Source organism: Hordeum vulgare, chromosome 3H (assembly GCF_904849725.1).
Source record: "Hordeum vulgare subsp. vulgare chromosome 3H, MorexV3_pseudomolecules_assembly, whole genome shotgun sequence".
NCBI lineage: Eukaryota > Viridiplantae > Streptophyta > Magnoliopsida > Poales > Poaceae > Hordeum > Hordeum vulgare.
In genome coordinates this window covers 210,525,469-210,531,862 of record NC_058520.1, presented here as the reverse complement: position 1 = coordinate 210,531,862, position 6,394 = coordinate 210,525,469, and positions in this window count along the sequence as shown.

The following is a 6,394-nucleotide window of genomic DNA, read 5'->3' as shown; positions in this document are numbered from 1 at the left end:
CACAAAGCACCTTGGAGCACGTGCTAGAGCTAGCTCTTCACGAAGAGTCCGCTTCCCTTCTCTCTCTTCTTCCCTCTCATCCAACTCAGCAAAAATATAATATTTTAATCCTTACAACGTGCTGACTGTACTTTATTGTACTTGCTCTAAATAAAATGTACAGTACAACAGACTGATGATTCGGTCGGCAGTAAAAAAATTTAGGAGCGTGTAATCCATTATAATCAATTCAGAGTATATCTCTGTGGTCACCGTGTGTTTCCATTATTATAAGACCAAGGGGAAACTGATTTCTTAAAGTATAAGATCCATCCGGCCCGCACATAATAGGAAACGAAATCATACAACGGAAAATAGGTCGTCCGCAAGTCACGATTTCTAAGGTAATATTTTATTTATTTATTGCGGAGAATTTCTAAAAGCTCTATTCAACGAATGCATTCGCTCAGCAGTCAGGCTAGGGATAGAGTCTAACCAGTTGTCGGTCACATTAAGCGTACAAGCACGCTTAGCATAAAGATGTGCAGGACCATTTGCTAATTTTATTGCATGTTGAATACAAAATGATGTAAAACTAAGAGCTAGCTCTCCAATTTCTATGAGAATTGGTGCCACCACCGAGCGATCGATGTGGCGAGAATTCCAGAGGTTAACTGCCTCTAGACAGTCGGTTTCCATGATCACATGCGTGTAGCCTCGAAGTATGGCAAAAATAACGCCTTCCTTCAAAGAGAGAGTTTCAGCGATGAGTGGGTCTATGACACCCGCAAAAGGCTTACACCAAGCACCCGATGCAGAACGAGCAACACCGCGAGCGCCGGCATTGCCATCATCAAAATGGATTGCAGCGTCCGTGTTTATTTTGACATGCAATACATCCGGAGGCTCCCAGCCAAACCCGGGTAGCCCCAGGGCCTGCTCACGAGGCAAATCTAGAAGCGCCAGATCCTTCCTAATTTTTCTGATTGACATAACCGGGTCAATCCGCTCCTTCTCATGTGTCCATCTGTTGCGCGACATCCAAATAGCCCACATCACCGTAATGATGATTGGTCGGTCTTTCGTCCATGTAGCAGGATGGAGCCGGGGAATATGTATATCGAATAATAATATGGCTTCCTCCGAGAAACGATGTGCATGAGAGCAAAGTAGCAGTGCATGTTCCAAGTCCTCGTCCATTGCTACGAAAGTTTTGCAGGTGATGTCTTCTTTAATGTGGCGATGCTTCAATGTGCACTCTTCCGGCACAATACGCATTACACACCACTAGAAAACCCTCACTTTTGGGACTACCTTGAGTTTCCAAATAGCATTCCACATATGTTGTTGGTCCACTGAAGTGTTTGTAATCTGCCCCTCATCTAGAGCCAAACGCTCTTTTTGATTCACAAGAGCACGATACACCGATTTAACAGAGTAAATGTCGGATCTCTCATAAGCTCATGCTAGAAAATCCTCACTGCCACCTTGCCGTAATGGGATGTTTAATATGGCAGTTGCGTCCGATGTTATAAATGTGTTTTGTACAAGCTCATGTCACCATGTCCAGTTTTCTATATCAATTAGATCATTGACTGTTTGTACGCTTGTTGCAGCTCGCCGTATCATCGGCGTCATAGTGATGGTAGAGGGGATCCACTTGTCTCCCCACACCGAGATTGTTGAACCATCCCCGACTCGTTTTATGAACCCCATTTGAAGTGCATCTCGCCCCTCAACAATCGCCCTCCATGTGGTCGAGGATGATCGAGGGATAGTGGCATGTAAAAAATCGGAGTCTGGAAAATACCGGCCCTTCATGATCCTGGCACACACGGAGTTGGGATTCATCATGAATCTCCAGCCATGCTTCCCAAGGAGTGCCAAGTTGAAGAGGCCTAAATCACGGAAACCCATTCCGCCTTTTGCATAGGAGTTGCTAGTTTTTCCCCATAAATCCAATGGAGAGATCTTCTGTCAAGAGAGCTGCCCCACCAGAATTTTGCCATGCTCGAAGTCAAACCCTTGCAAAAAAAATTATGAAGAGAGAACAACTCAGTTGTATGTGTAACACCCTATGTTTAGCTTTCCTGACTAATTAACTTATTTCAAAAATTAGGACCAATTAAAAAAAATTGTGAATGCTTGTCATGCTTGAAGTGACCATTGCTTGCTTGCTTGCATGCCTGTGTTTGATTTTATATAATTTCCTGTTACTCTCCAGCCACACTTCCTTGATCCAAACCTTGTCTAATGATCATGCCATGTGTTTAGGACCAGAAACTATTTTTACCAAATATTATTTTCACCAAAAAGACGTTTCTTTGAATTAAGCTTTCAAAACCCCTGAGATGGGATTTGTACTACAAGTCCTCAAATTAGTGAATTTATTTTGCACTAATTATTTTATTTAAAACCCATTATCAAAATGACTTTCCAAAACCACAATGTTATTATTTTAAAAAGTTATTTTACTATTTTATTTAAAAGCCTTCATGTGAGGCCAGAAGTGACCTCTTATGAAGGAAAGTTATTTTTGTTGCTTTTAAAATATTTGAGAAAAATTAGGGAAACTCACTGGACATATATATTCCATATATATGAGTTTCAACACATGGTCATGTTCAAATTATTGGGCAAAAACCTTCAAAACCCTTCCTGGCTATTTCAAGCTTTTGGAATATTTCTATAAGAAATATTCTCAATAAATTCCAGTAAAATTCTAGCATGTCACATATGATATTTTGGATGATCTTGCCAAGTTTAATCTCAATACCAGTTGATTTGACACCCCTAATTATTCTAAAACCCTATTTGTCCAGAACTAAATTTGAGCAACTCTACATTGTCAAGTTTCTCCAATTCTGCTCAAATTTGGTGTACATGTTCTGATACTCCAATAATGCATCCACACCAAGTGGTGCATCAAGGAGAACAGAAGAACTTGTCCTAACACCCTCAAAACCCTCTCTGTTGATTTCTGACTATGGGAAACTTTACATTATAAAGTTTCTCCAATTGACCCCAAACTTTTTGTGCATGCCTTAATGCTCAAATAATGTCCCCACACTAAATATTGGATTTGTGGAAATTGATTTGAATAGTTTTGTAAGCAGAAAGCCCTTTCTGCCCATTTCATAGGTTTTCCAAGTCTACATTGGAAAACTTCTCCAGCAAATCTCAAATTTGGCGTACGAGCTTATTTTCATCTATCATTTGATCATGTTAAGTTTCATAGCCATTGGAATTCATCTGATGGCCTAACCACAGATCAAACACCTTGTGTGCACTCACTAAATTGGCTTCTTTGACCCCTATCACTTTTACCATGGAACTCAACTTTATACCACAACTATATCTAGTTACCTTTTACCTCCAGTAACATTCCCATGGCCACTGGTCAATTATTCGAGAGGGACCCTTTGTAACTACCTCTCATTTTCACCCTTGGCAGCACTGTTTTACCTCTCTTACCATACATCTGCTTAACCCAAAGCCCCCAATTCTTTCCAAAGCATCTCTAGTATGTCAATGCTTCATTTCAAACCAAGAGATGGCATTCTCATGTGGAGAAAATGAGCAGCACATCTACAAGTTAATTTAGGCTGAGATATGGCTTTGTACAGCAAGTACAAGCTACCCTTCATTTCTTGAGCTCAAACTTGGCAGTGTTGTAGTTCTTGCATAGGTAGCACTGCCAGACATCATGTTTCCCCAATACTCCCCATTTGAGACCCACTTTATTTAGCTCTAAGTTTGCTGCTACAAACTTAACCTCAATCAAAGTCCAGTCAAACCAACTCCACTAGTAGCCAAACTCCAGAGTTACCTTCCTGCATGTGTGCCTTAAGTGTTGTACATGTTTGATTGGTCATTAGGACCCTGTAGGCACAGGTGGTCGTGGTGACCACCACCCTGGAGTGCAGAAATGGTGCTCTGCACTTTGTCTCCTTCCTCCAGACCACTTCTAACCGAACCAGCATGTCTCAGTATGTTTGAGAGCCTCATTTTGACTGTTCAAACCACTCCCCACCATAAGCTAGCCTCCAAGCTCCTCCTGGGGTGCGTGGCAACCATGCACCACTAGAGAGCTCCCGAGCTCTCTCGGCCTTCCCCTCTCTTATCTCCTCACCCCCGAGCCTCTCTGGCTCCCTCAGACCCTCCTCCTCTTCTTCTGTGAAGCCCCTCGAGCCCGCTCTCCTCTTGGGCTCTCTCCTCTCCCCCATGGTCGTGGGGCAGAGCTCCGGCCTCCGCATGCGCTGGCGTGCCCAGAGCCTCCCCTCGCATCCTTCCGCCCCTGCCGGAGTCCCCCACACCACCACAACTCCTTCCCTGCACCTCCAGCTCCATCCCTTCGCCCCTGGTGCCAAAACCAGAGAGGGTCGATGGCCTCCCCGCAGCCTCATCGCCGGCGCCCTTGCGGGCCTCTACTGCAGGTGCCGAGCAGGGGAACGGGTGCGGCTAGGTCCCCTGAGCCCGCCGGTGCGCTCACCTCGGCTGGGGATGGCCGGAGGCACCGGGGCCGGCGCGCTCACCTCGGCTGGGGATGGCCGGAGGCACCGGGGCCGGCGCGGCTTCCCCCTCCCTCTGCTGCTGCTCCCTGCCGTCGTGAGGAAGAAGGAGAAGCAGGGAGAGAGGAGAGAGAGAGAGCCGGCGGGACCCACCGTCAGAGAGAGGAGCCTCGGGCCCGCGCGGTCAAGTGGAAACGGTTTCCCCTTGTGTCGCCTCCCCGTTGCGAAGGCGTACTTCCCAGAAAGTGCCTTTGACGTGGCCTCCTCCCTGGCCAGACCGAGCCTTTGGGCCGGCCCAAGGACTATCAAATGCCCATAGCGCATGATAGCCCAAATCTGGAGGCCATCCTTTCCTTTTTAATTATCAGTCAACTTCAAAAGTCTATATTATATTCATATGAGCTCCAAATCTGATGATTCAAATTTCTATAGGTTCCTAAATTCAAGCTCTATCCACATATGTGCTTTGCACATTTTTCCAAGAAGATTTTCTGTAGTGTTGTTATTCAAATATGGATGTAATTGTCCCACCTTTCAAAAATCCTATAGGTTCCAAATCAACTCCAAATGGAGTGATTCCAAATTCCAGAGACTCCTAGAATATTGTTCTAAATTCCTAAATTTATTCAACATTTTTGCTTACCATATTTCTGCTGCTATAAATAAGTAGCCCCCTTTTTCTATTTATCCATTATTAGAAAATCTCTACAATATTCATATAAACTCCAAATCCAGTGAAACAACTTCCTAAATATTTCTAAAATCATGCTCTGTTTATTGAGTGCCTCCACTCATTTTTAAGAGAATGATTTATGTAGGCTTGTTCAATAATCACCTATTCCTCCTATCATCCATTCAAAAATTCTTGATGATTCAAATCTCCTATGGAAAGCTTCAGGTATTTTTCTTATGACCAGAGAGGTCCAAGAAAAATAAAACTTCTATTTATAGGACACTTTTGTTTCTGCTTGCTGTGTGGCTTACTGTGATTGTTTCCGACGATAGTTGACGGGTAGACGGAGTACTCGGAGTTGGAGCAGAAGACCTCGACGACCCCGAGGACTTACGTGAGCAAGGCAAACAGCCCTTTGACCATGACTGAGCATATGTTATATTGCATGTTAAGATAGCAAGTATTCCCGTTGCATTTGATCTTAAGTGCCGGTAAATCATTTGATGTGATGTTACCGATGGCTCCTCCGGAGCACATGCATTGAGCTTGATCCTACCCCTTGAGAGTCACGCTATTATCATGATGACAAGTACTACTAGAATAATAGCATGAGCATGTTGTTGACATAAATCAAAGGTTTATGAAAACCCCGTCGGGTGCCACTAATGCCCGAGGGTGATGATGAGTTAGGTGGCCACTTTTGGTGAAGTGGTGCACCCGGTATTTGTGTGAGTATGGTTTCGGAAATGGGATTAGATTTATGATGTGTCGACCGTCCCAACCTTACCAGTACGACCACGTTACCCCTTATGGGATGGGGATATGTTAATTACTCTGGTCAGTTCTAGCAAAGAGCCACTTTACTAGTGGCGGGAGTGATGAGTGGTCACTCTCGTGATGGGGTCGTGCCAGGTAGGACGACTATGCCATTTTTAGGAGTTCCAGGCACACCGTTGGTCCTGCATGGTTGATACTATCCAGAGTCGGTGCTCGTAAGACGTACAACATGTGGGTTGGGTACCAATCGAGTGGACCTCTTTGTCTAGTATCGTCAGGGGAAAGGCATTGATCGGGTATTTACCTCGGGTATATTATATACTGCGAGTCGTGGATGACACGGAAGTTTCCCGGATCTCGTGGGTCCAGCGTACTACCTCTACAGAGTGTAAAACTATTCAAATAGCCGTGTCCATGGTCAAGGACAGTTGGGTAATCCTACTTAAACTACGTC